The 12691-nt window shown below is 32.4% G+C and overlaps 1 protein-coding gene across 4 annotated transcripts in view; it reads left to right on the forward strand.

Annotated features, from left to right (window-relative positions):
* Positions 1 to 12691, forward strand: part of LOC132798984 (AF4/FMR2 family member lilli) — a 131196-nt gene that overhangs the window by 33732 nt on the left and 84773 nt on the right. The window lies entirely within an intron of this gene.

A 12691-nucleotide genomic window follows, 5' to 3' on the forward strand; every position in this document is an offset into this window, starting at 1 on the left:
ATCGAATTTTCGCATATTCAAACGCCTGCTAACGAGTCTTTTATTGTTTAACACGCTCCACGCAAGCACTCTTGACTTATTTCATTCATTTTGTTTTCTTATGCCTTTCTTTTCTCATTCATCCCTTTCAGTCTGCCCTTTTCCTTCGCTCTCTTTCACTCTCTCTCTCTTTCTCTCATGCCTGAAATTTAACCAAATTTTTGGCACTAGTTTTGTTTGTCTTTCCTTTCTTTTCATGCCAAATGAGTCAGCAGCGCACACGTGCTTCTGCTTGTTGTTGTTGTTTTTGTTGTTTGCTGATGTTGCTGCTTGGTCTAAATAATTTGACTAATTAATTAAGTGTTATCTTTATTGGGGGCTGGCTCTATGCGTTGTTTCCTGCCTGACATGCTATGCTATGCTATTTAGATTCTCAACTGCCAATTAGTAATGTGAATGCATTTTTATAATAAGTATTAGACTTTATAATATCCTATAATTAACTTTGAGATAATCTTTTTGGATATACTAACAGTATCTCAACAAATTAAAACCAAATATGTCAATATTTTTATTGTTAAAACATTTCTTCGTTATTTTTATTTTTTTTATTATTTTAGTTATTTTTATTTTTTTATTATTTTAGTTATTTTTATTATTTTAGTTATTTTTATTTTTTTATTATTTTAGTTGTTTTTTTTTATTATTTTAGTTATTTTTTTTATTATTTTTTTATTATTTTAGTTATTTTTATTTTTTTATTAGTTTAGTTATTTTTATTTTTTTATTATTTTAGTTATTTTTATTTTTTTATTATTTTAGTTATTTTTTATTATTTTAGTTATTTTTATTTTTTTATTATTTTAGTTGTTTTTTTTTTATTTTTTATTATTTTAGTTATTTTTTTTTATTATTTTTTAGTTATTTTTTATTATTATTTTTATTAGTTTTTTTATCTTTATTTTGGTAATTATTATTATTAGTTTTTTTTTGGTAATTATTTTTTTCTATTATCATTTTCTTATATTATTATTTTTATTAGTTTTTAAATTTTTGTGACTTTTCTTTAATTTTTATTTTAATATTTAAATTTTCGTTTTCTTTTTTCTTTCTTTCTTTTATTTTTATTATTTATTTTTTATGTTTTTTTTTTTGTATTTGATTACTTAAATCTTTTTATTATTCTTATTGTTATTTACTTATATTTTAGTTATTTCACTAGAGTTTTTTTTTTATTCTTTAAAATTTTTTTTTTTATTCATTATTCATTTTTTCTAATTCTTGCTTTTCTTTTGCTTGTACTTATTTTGATTAATTTGAAATTATTATTTTTATGTATTGGATTTTCCGCTATTTCGTTTCCTTTATTTAATATTAAGCATACGTTAATTTGGCTGCGCGACATGCATTAATATAAAGTATACGTCATGTTGACAACACTAAATTATTATGTTGATATGAATGAAAATTATGGAGGCAATCTCGAGCTTATTCTTTGATTATCAATTGCTAATAAATCACATTTGTTTAACCTTTTGGTCTCTTAACCTATTGCAAATAATTTATGGGATTTTGCTGTTTGCGTCATCAGCAGCAAAAGCAAAAGCAAAAGCAACAACAACTTAATAAAATATGCAACTATTTTTTCTCCCCTTCTTTTACATAACAAATCAGTCGAAACTTCCTTTCACTAAACAACAAAAGCAACAACAACATTCAAAATGCAAACAGAAGGAGAAAAACAAAATCGAAAAAACATTCGCTATATGGCAAAGATTTGCATAAACGCAAAGTTTAGCCATATTCGAGTCTCAGTTGGAAGCATTCACTCCCCCCCTCCCCTGTATTTTCTCCCCCTCTGTCTACGTCTTGATAAAGTCGCAACTTGTATTTATAGCAACAATGTAAATTAATTCTCTCTTTTTCTCTGTTTATCTCTTTGCAGGTGAGTCATGAACGCAAACAAATTAACGACTTTGCAGAATGTAAGTAAAGATTGCAGATAGAAGTTGTGTGTGTATGTGTGTGTGTGTGTGTGATATTTTTTTTATAGGGTATCATTCGTCAGCCATGCGAAAGTTATGCGTGTCTCGCATTGATAAAGCAACTTGAGTGGAAATTTATGGCCAAGTCACAAAAATCAGGCAAAAGAAAATTACAATTTTAAGTGCCTTAAAGCGTGTGAAAAGTGCGATAAAGCAAGGCATCTAAAATGAAAACTCTAAAGAAAATTTTATTATAGATTTCACTTTTGCACACAGAGCATGAGAGAAAGAGAGAGGAGAGAGAGGAAAATAGAGTGAGCGGAGCAAACAAACAAAGAAAAGCTGAAGCTGGTGGCCAGCTTTATGAGGCAATGACGTTTATGGCTGCCGGAAAAACGGAAAACTGTCGACGATGCTTATTAACAAACAAAATAAAAAAAAGGGTCAAGCGAGTCAAGAGCTGCTTCTTCTAAAACGATGGTCAACAGCTTACAAGAGACCTCTGCTTGAAAAAACACATTGAGAGTTGATTAATACGCTTAATCGATAAGCAAAATGAGGTTTAAAACTGTGCTCAACATTTCGAGAACTAAATTTGCTGCATGTTTCACTTGAAGGTTGAATACTCTATAAAGTAGGAATATTAGTTCTGCAAACTAAAAAATAAATTATGAATTTATTAGAAATGTTTAGAAATATATGAAGTTACAGTTCAGTACTTCGGAATCTTCACTTTAAGCGAGAAGAATGCTAGGAAATATGCTTCTAATTAGGTTAAATATATAAGGCAACTCTTTAAATAATGTTGACTGCTTTCAAAGTGACTTTTAGAGGAATTTAAACAGTGCTTACTTCAACTAATTCTTCATGTTTCCATAGACAATGCAAGGAAATTGACTTTTTATAATGAACAACCCATTTTTTAATTATGTTCTCGAATCTAAGTAAAGGATTAATTCACCTAAAGAGCATTTATTTCAATTAAATGATATTCTCCTTGTTCTCAGTGAAGACATTTTAAGGAATAATATAAATAAATACATTTTTAATATTTACATTCTCATTTCAAGCGAGACTAGTTGCAGAATATTGACTTTCTATAACGTTAAATCAATATTAATATGTTGATTCTGTCATTAAACTATCTAAAATATATTAATACACCTTTTTCTCCATATTTCATATTCAATTTATTTAAAGCTCAAGTAAGCAAAGCAACTCTAAAGCTCTCAAAACAATAATTTTACTTCAAGGAAAGAGTATTTGGTATTCCACTTTACACAGTAACTCCTTTTTTGATGTCGTTGCTTGTGTTGTGTCATCAACTTTGACCTTTTGCAAGCAGTCTGTCGCTCTCAACATGTTTCGCTGCTCTCTCTCTATCTCTATGTCTCTCATTGCCTATCGCTTTGTGTGTTTAATGTGCGTCTCACGCAACAGTTTGACAGTCATTGGATTTCACTTGAGTCTGCCTCCCGTTTCGTCTCGTCTCCCTCTTGCTCAGGTCTTGCGACGTCAATGCTGTCGCCTCTTATTATTGTTTAACTGGCAATGATTAACGATGTCTGACAACAATAGAGCTGCCTCTCTCTTTCTCTCATTCTCTTTCTGTCTCTCTTGTTAGCCTAAAGAATTTTTGCCAATGACCCAGAAATTGTTTTTGGAGTGCGTTGGGAATTTTTGCTGCCAAGTTTAGCGAGAGACACTAAAGAATTTGTATTCAATGTATTTGATGTTAATTAACCTGTCGAGTAATCGATTAATCGCTTCTTGTTAAATGGAATGCACAATCGAGAATGAGTTGTTGTGTGCGTTAGTCAAATGTCTGGAATTTCGATTACACATAACATTTAAGCTAATCTACATTTCAATTGTTTCTGGAATGTTTATTTAAATCGCATGCTTGGCGCCTCGAAGAACATAAATTGACTGATTATCGATTAGCATTTTTAGATATTGAATTAAACAATTGAAAGTGCTTAACAAACAGTATTTAACTCTTCATTAAGGTGACACTTATATTTATCGATTGTCAGTTAATCGTTATGTTTTTCGATGGGGGTTTTCAGTGATTAATGCAGCTATCAATCGATATGTCACATAATCAAGCAGTCTTTAAATCAGTTGGTACATTTTCTTTTTGAGTTTTTTTTTTTTTGTAAACAATTGTTATATTATTTGTATGTATTTAACATGCAGGAGTAATAGTATTTATATCTATCGGTATATTAGTGCGGTATATTTTAAGAATAATACCCAACAGTCGGGCAAATTTAGTTGATTATTATTATTTTTGTAAGAGGTAATTTACCTTTACTGAATTTTGTTGCAATTTATAAATATATACATACATACATATGTATATCATTTATTTCTATCAGACAGTCAATAAAATGGTTGGGACTAGCTTCGTTTTTCAATAGACCAGTTTAAGAGCTAAATATTTATCGCTGTCAATCTGTCATCAAGACGTCATAAGAAAAATTTAAAGAATCCAATTCTTATATTTATCGATTTCTGTCAACATTCTATTAAATCATAGATATTTTTATTTTTTCTTCATTAAACGATGATCATTTCTTTTTAATTTTGTATCATCGTTTATTAATATTTTTCCTCGATTAAATTGACTTGAATTTTGAGTCATTTGTAGGCAGATTGGAATGCCGAAGAATATAAAATATTATATTATTTGAACATATGGAATTGAAATGCGCCCATAAAAAAAAGGGAACTTGAGAAGGCGACGAAATGACCAATTTTTCTGCGTATTATTTATAAATATTGTTTCGCTGGAATTCGCAATGAAATCATGTCAAACAAAAAAAAAAAATAACAAGAGAACTGCTGAACTGTAGCTTTAATTATAATCAAGAGGATTTTGTACGCTCGTCCAGTTCGCCATACTAAACTACATTTTCAATTTTCGCTGAGGGAGATGGCAGCTTTTATTTTATTGTACATTTATTATGTGTATTACATTGTTGTTTTTGTTGTTGCTGTTGCTTTTGCTCTTTCTTTCGTTTGTTTTTGTTATGTTTTATTTGCCTTTTGCTGTGTTGTGTTGTCGTCTCATGTGAAAAACCTGCCTCAAGGTTATTGGCTTCTTGCTAACCGAAAAAAAAACACGACGAAAAAAAAACGGTGCCTAAAGAGAGCGCAACGAAGAGCGAGAGAGAGGCAAAGCGAGCAATTTCTCCATTACAAACGACGCTCGCTCTTTTTGTTGTCGTTGTTGTTGTTGTTGTTGTTGTTATTGTTTCACTGTCTGAGCTTGGCTCGCGACTGCGCTGTTGTTAAATAGACACACCGCAAAAATGAAACTTATCGAGTTCATTATCTTTTATGCTTTTTACTTTTGAGCGTCGCCGACTGCGGCCCCAACATAATAATCGTAATAAGGTCAAGGATTTTCTTTATACATACTATTCACTTTTTTATTATTTATTTTTGAGCCAGAATATTTCTGCTGTTCTCATTATTGTTCTGCTTCTTTTCAGTCTTCGGCATGTGCCGTTAATTTACATGCACAGACTTGTTTACAAGCAAAAGTGTGAAAACGATGAGATATAACATTTTTTTCTTCCTCCTTCCAATTAAAATTGTGCTGCCAAGAAGAAGAAGATGAAGAAGCAGCAGAGCTGCATTCTTCGGCTTATTCACATTCTATTACAGTTAGAGTTTTGCCTCTTCTTCTTCGTCATCTTCATCTTGGAGAAACTTTCACAAGTTTTGCCGTCAACAGCTGCTCTCGTAACTTGCCGAACTCCCCTCGCATCTCGCACCGTGACTTTTCAACTTCTTCTCTTTTTAACCACTTAGAAGAATCATCAACTTGTTTTGCCCCAGCTACTTTTTTCTTGAGCAAAAAAAAAAACTTTTGCATGCCACTTTAATTTGCGCAACAACAAACAAATAAAAACAAACAACAAACAAGAGCGAAAGAAAAATAAAGTTACAGTTTGAAGCCGCTGGACAGCATAACGAAGTTTACAGTTTTGCAGCCGCGCACTTACACGTTGATAATGCGTGTATATGGCAACGCATTTATAATGAACTTAAACAATGCGAAGAAACAAGATGGCAAATGTGAACAGCTGGAGCACAAACATACATACATACACAAAAAGTAACACACATTTTTGCAGCGTCGCGACGCTGACGTCTGACGAAACGTTCATTGCTTTTTTCAGCAGACGCGCGTCGCGTCGACGTCAGCGTCAGCATGGCACACGCTCTTCGGTTCAGTTTCTGATTCACTTTTTGCTGCTGACTGCTTTTGTTGTTGTTCTTATTTTGCTGATTTCGGCTGGCCCCAAAACTGTTTGACGACTGCCCGATTGCTCAGTTGCGCCGCTCTTTATACACACACACGCACACACACACTTGAGTGTGCTGTCTCGTTCACGCGGCTTGCAAGTGTGCGCTGTGGCTGGCCATTGCTCTTTGCTTTGCTCCTTTTGCTGCTGCTGTTTGTTGTTGTATTTGACAAATGAGCAAATGACAGCGTCCAATGTCTGTTGCTCAGTTGGCGCTGCCGTTGCTGCTGCTGTTGACACTGATGACAGTTTGCCGTAAATAACAGAAAAGAACAACTAAGAGTGGGCAATGTGCATTTTTAAAGAGAAGGCATATAAGATGTTTAATGTGGACAGAGTAGCGGCAATTGTGTTATTTTGTTATCTAAATATTATTGTAAACATAATAGTGTTTATTAACTAATATACCCGTTTAACCTTTACTTAGCGGGTATTCAAAAGAAACGAGATAACAATGCCAGGCGCCGGACTATCTAACAGTAATACATATAATAAATACATATGTACATATGTATGCCTGTTAACATAACATAGAGATGTTAGTATACATAACATTACTTATGCTAACAGAATCTTTTTAGTTTTATCAAACTTTACCTTGATGCATATCTATGCAATAAATATGTATGTATGTTTATGTATAGGAACACGCCCCAACCTTGTTGCTGCTGGAACATCTGCTAAGCTGAGCTTTAACTACTGCATAAGTACGACAAAAAATAAGAAAAACGAAAAACCAACAACAACCAATTAAAAACTCATCAAATTGCAGAGCAGAAAACTCCCAAAGCGAAGAGTTTGTCTCTCCCCTTGCTCTTCCTTTCCCTCTTGCGTTCACTCGCTCTTATACAGTCTGGCTGGCTTTTGCATGTAATGGAACAAGTGGGGAAGGGGGCAAAACTTTGGTGTGGGGAGCAAAGGCAAAAAAACATTTGGCAACCCATCGCGGCGACCTTATGTTGCTTAGCACGCCCACAACGTCCGCCCGTCTGCACTCCTCTCTCTTTCTCTTGCTTGCTACTCTTGCACACGCTCTCTTAAAAAAAAAGGAAAAAACGTTATTGCTGGCAGAGTCGAGGCTGTTGCTGAAAATTGTTGCTGTTTCGCCGGCAGCAACATTTCGTCTACTACTGCTTTTGCTCGCTTATTTGGTTCCCCCACTCGTGAGTGTGTGTGTGAGTGTTCATACACAGACACAACTTCACATTGCTTGTTGTGTTTTGCTTTCCATTTTGTTGCTGCCTTGACTGCCGTCGTTGTTTTTGTTTCTGTTTTCTTGTATTTGTTGTGTGCGCGTTCGCTCTATTTGGCTTAAGTGTTGCTTATTGTTTTTGTTGTTGCTGCTGCTGTTCCTGCTGTTGTTGTTGTTGCTTTCTTTTCAGCTGCTTTTACTGTTTACAGTTATTTTCTATTTTGTAATACACTTGCTAAGGGTATCATAATATTGTAACGCAGCTTACAGCAGCCATTCGTTAGCATGAACCTCGCGTCCGTCTTTCCGTTTATTGCAGTTCTCTTTATTTCGTCAGTTTTAGCACTTTTGCTTATGCAACTTTATTTAAAGAGGTAGTAAATAAGTAAGAATCAGCTGATTTGGAATGCTGGTAATGTTTTGTTGTAGTTTTTATTGTTATTCTTTCATTTTCGGAAATTTGCAAGTGTATTCCATATTTGTTACATTCACTGCTTAGTTCGCTTCTTCTTATTGCTCTTTAAGAGTTCCAAAACGACAAATAAATGAAAATAAATATGGCGAACCTAGCATCGTTTACCAACACCGCATCTATGCAGCTTAACAATACTGGTGACACTGTTGTCGAATTCGTCTTAACACTTAAAATGCTGTGCCAAATATTGATCCAATCTCTTTCTGTCTCTTTCTTGGGTTCTCTTGTTGGCACAATTAGCCAAACGTTTTTTTTTTTACATGTCATAAACATTTGTGTCATTGTCATACCGAGAAAGCCCTAACGGTAACACACCCATGCAATCTCCCCCTCCCACTCTCTCTCCGTCTCCCTCTCCCTGACTCTTAGTTGTTGGCCAACTTAATGATGTTTGGTTTTTGGTCACTTGACAGAGGGATGAGCAATATTATTGACCTCACTCTTTGCACAGCGAACACTGACAATTCTCTGGCCAAATTGATATAGGTTACCTCCTACTCTTTCCCACCCCCTCTCTCTTTCTCTCGATCTATGCAGTTCGTTCCGTTGTGCCACATTTTGCGGCTCGTTTAGAAGCCCGTTTAGCCGGGGCATGATTAATGATGTGTCCGTTTTGGGGCCAAAATACTATGGTTATCTTTTAATTTTATTTAGTCAGTCGTGAAAGCTTTAATGCCGGTAACAGTTTAGCTCGATTGAAGCACAGCATTTAGTAGAGATGATTCAATGACAGTGCTGTAAAATGTTTGAGAAAAATTCGAGAATAGTAAATGAATGTTGAGACATTCATTTAAAGCAATTTAGTTATTTATATAATTTCTTAACGGAATTAAAATTAGTTTTAGTGAAAGGAAAGATAAAAATAACTTTAGCAAATGAAAAAAAAAAATTAAGTAGCTTCAAGAAATTCGGAAGAGTTTGAAAAAGCAAATGGTTCAACTCATATTCTTTCATAACGTTATCCAACACTAATGAGGCACAACAACTTTTTCATATTAAAGAAGGAAAGATCGAGCAAATTTATCGTCATTTAAGGATTCTAGTTTTTATACCACTCAATTTTAAATTAATCAAAATGACTCAATATTTCTAATACAAAAAAAAAACAAAAAAAGAATAACATAACTTATTATGATTAAGTTTCATGCTATACAAATCTATAAAGCTTCAGAAATCTTCGATTCGATATCAATACCTGATTCAAGAAATTCGAAAGACTTAATAGCAAAACAAACAAATTGTTCATCTCATATTATTTTCTTTTACAACGTTTATGAAGTTTAACATTCGCATTTATTTTAAAAAAGGAAATGTCGAGCAGATTTATCGACTATTATATCAATGAATGATTTTTTATGGATATAAATAAAGAGTCTAGATGTTATACTAAATTTTCAGTTAATAAAATGTATAATTAAAGAAAAAAAGATTGAATAACATCACTTATTATGTTTAAGTTCCATGCTATAAAATCCTATAAATCATTAGAAGTCTTTGATTCGATATTAATCCTAAAAATCGTCCTTTGAATTAAATGTCAATATCAAAACCTTCGCTCTATTTACCCTTTCTCTATGTGCGTGAAACTAATAATCATCGTCAGACTAATTGAATGCTTAGAACTTTGTTGTTTTGTTCATATGAAATGAAGTGACGTCATTATTGAGTGCAGACAAGTGATTACATTTAATTCAACTTTCTCTTTTCTTTCGCTGTCTCTCATGGTATCAGTTTTCAAAGATTGATATCAGAGCAATTTGTTGGCAAAGCCAAAGTCAATTAGATCCAAATTGGATTACAAATGAATTTGATGGCACTTATATAAATGCAATAAGATATCCCGAAAAGAGCAAATTAATAATAATGATAATCATAATTACGATTATCTAGAGTATTTAATCATGCGATAAAACAAATATTGTACATTTCGCTTACGGGCAATTGCATTTAATTGTTATGACTTTTGACGAATGTAATTTATTTACACAATTTCAGCTGAATGTCGAACAGCATCGAAATGGTTTTTAAATGCGCATTTTGTGTACATTTTAATCTGTGGCAATCAAATAAATTGACACATTTTTAATGCTGTGCCAGCAACAACAAAAGTTGTAATATTTCAGCTTGTTTTGTATTTGCAACAATGCAAATTTCAATTGCATTTAATGCAACTTTCAATCAGCAAAAAACATTTTCAACGGGGGAGAAAATCATAAACTTTAATTGCTGCGTTTGACATTTTTCAAGAGTCAAGAGGGAAATAAATTTCGGGAGATTTGAAATCATCAAGTGATATAGTCAACTATTATATCTATAAGTATTTCTCGATGCATCTTTAATTTATGATGATTAAAATTTAAAGGATTGTCTCTTAATCTTACTAAAGTTTATTTCCTGCCATTAAGTGATAAAATATTCAATTTTAGTTTGCTATTAAAACTACAAAAAAAAAAATGCAAAAATATTTCAAATACATTTTTAAATATTATAAAATTGATTTCCTGCAGTGAAGAGATTAAATTTTAGTTTGCTCTTAAAATTAAAAATATTTTAATAGTTTAATGAAATGAATGAAAAGATTCAATTTAAAACTTAAAATAAATGTAAAAATATTTTAATATTTAAAAAAAATATTTTCTGCAATGAAAGGATAAAAGCTTCAATTTAAGTTTGCTATTAAAACTTCAGCAAATGTAAAAATATTTTAATATTTTTAATAAAACCTATTCCTTGAAATGAATGAGTAAAAGATTCAATTTAAGTTTGCTATTGAAACTTAAAACAGTTTAAATATATTTTAATATTCATATTAATGGAAATTATTACCTTCACATGGTATTTAACTGTCGAGCACTCTCATCGGTTTCACGGAGGAAAAAAGAAGTCGGAAGATTGCATGTTGAGTTGCCATTTCGCTTGCTTTGAAGTTTGGTTACCGAAGAAGAAACACCAACATTCAATTTTTCACACATTCATGTTTTTGGGTGGGAGAAGTGAAGAAGTTGAAGGAAACGATAAGTTTTAGTTCCCGTTATGTGGAATTCTGGAATCGCGGGGAAACTTTGGGCCGAGTTTCACAGCTGCATTTAATGTCAACTTAAATCAATTGAAATTTCAATTACAACAAAACATGAAACGAATAACGTATAAAGACGAAGTAAACTTTTATTTTGAGAGAGAGTTTTTCTTCTTCTTATTTTTACAAAGAGAGTCAAGGGAAGAAAGATATGCAACGGGTAACGGGGAGTAACGAGTAGATGCAGGGTCTTGCATTTTCCAAAGTAATTGACTCGAATTGAAGGTGAGCACAGACGATGACAAACAACAACTACAACAAACGGACAAACTTGCTGCACAGTGGTGCTGATATCAATATATTCAAAAAATAGTGGAACGTTAATCATGAGTGTAATAAATAAGAAAACATTTTTATTTTAAATATGTAAATCGCAGAAAATTTTTAAAAATTAAACCTCAAATAAAATTTAAAATGAAAATTGTATAGGAGGCAATATACAACAGAATGTATCAGAAAAAATAAAATATGGTATAAAATAATGGTATTTTTTAAAAAACTAATTAACTGGAATATTCGAAAATTAAAACTGATAAAAAAAAAGAATTAAGAAAGCTATCGAGTACACTCGACTTCACATTTTTAATAAAATGATATATCAAAAATATACCACAAAAATACTAACATATACCGAAGTCTTTATTTGGTATATCGAGTGTGCTCGACTGTGAGATAGCCGCTACCCATTGTGAATAAAAGCAAAACAGTGTGTCGTTAATTTACAAGTATACCAAATAAGTATATAGCAAAAATACTAAAAATATACCAAATGCTATATTTGGTATAATGGTATAGAAGTACATTATAAATATACCATAGTGTATAAAATATATACTAGATATACTAGCTAAAGAGCCAATTGCAAAAAAAGGTTTGTTACCATACAAAAGTATTTCTTAAATAACTTTTTCAATTCTTATAGAAAAAACTAAATATTAAATATCAATAATGAAACATTAAATTTGTTGATCGTTTTTTTTTTGCACTTCATTGCCAATTAATTGCATTAATGTAATTTGTATGCTAAATAATAATTTATGAGCAGTTTTAGACACTGTGCGCTGTGTGTTGACTGGGACCACTTTTAATTTTTAGATGCAGGTGGGCCACATAAAAGTAGAAGAGCCGCAGAGAGGCGACGGAGGAGTCGAGAGATGTTTTTCTGGGGTTGCCAGTTCTCCATCTCTCTTTCTTTTCTCTTCACCTGCTTGGGAGAGTTGTTCGCTTCGCTTCAGTTCAGTTGCGTTTGGTGTCAGTTTGAAAACAGGTTGACATACAGCTTTAGTAGTTCAAATGTCGCCAGCGTTAGTCGAAGCTACTTTTGAGGGTCTCTTTTTGATACAGATACGGATACGACTCCGATGAAGATACGGATAGAGATGTAGATACAAATACACCGAGTTACAGATACAGATACGTTGCAGTTGAAGATACAGATACAAATTAGCTAGACTTGGAAGAGACTCACGTGGCTTGACAAGGAATTAGCACAGCAGGCAAAAAAGCTGGAAAAAAAAAACAAGAAAGCTGCAGTCGAGTGTGCTCGACTGTGAGATACCCACTACCCATTTCGAATAAAAGAAAAGTATTGCGGTATTAGTCTATGTATTTTACCAAATGGTATATTTGCTATATTGATATGGTACTATATTCAAGATATACTAA

Source organism: Drosophila nasuta, chromosome 2L (assembly GCF_023558535.2).
Source record: "Drosophila nasuta strain 15112-1781.00 chromosome 2L, ASM2355853v1, whole genome shotgun sequence".
NCBI classification, from domain to species: Eukaryota; Metazoa; Arthropoda; class Insecta; order Diptera; family Drosophilidae; genus Drosophila; species Drosophila nasuta.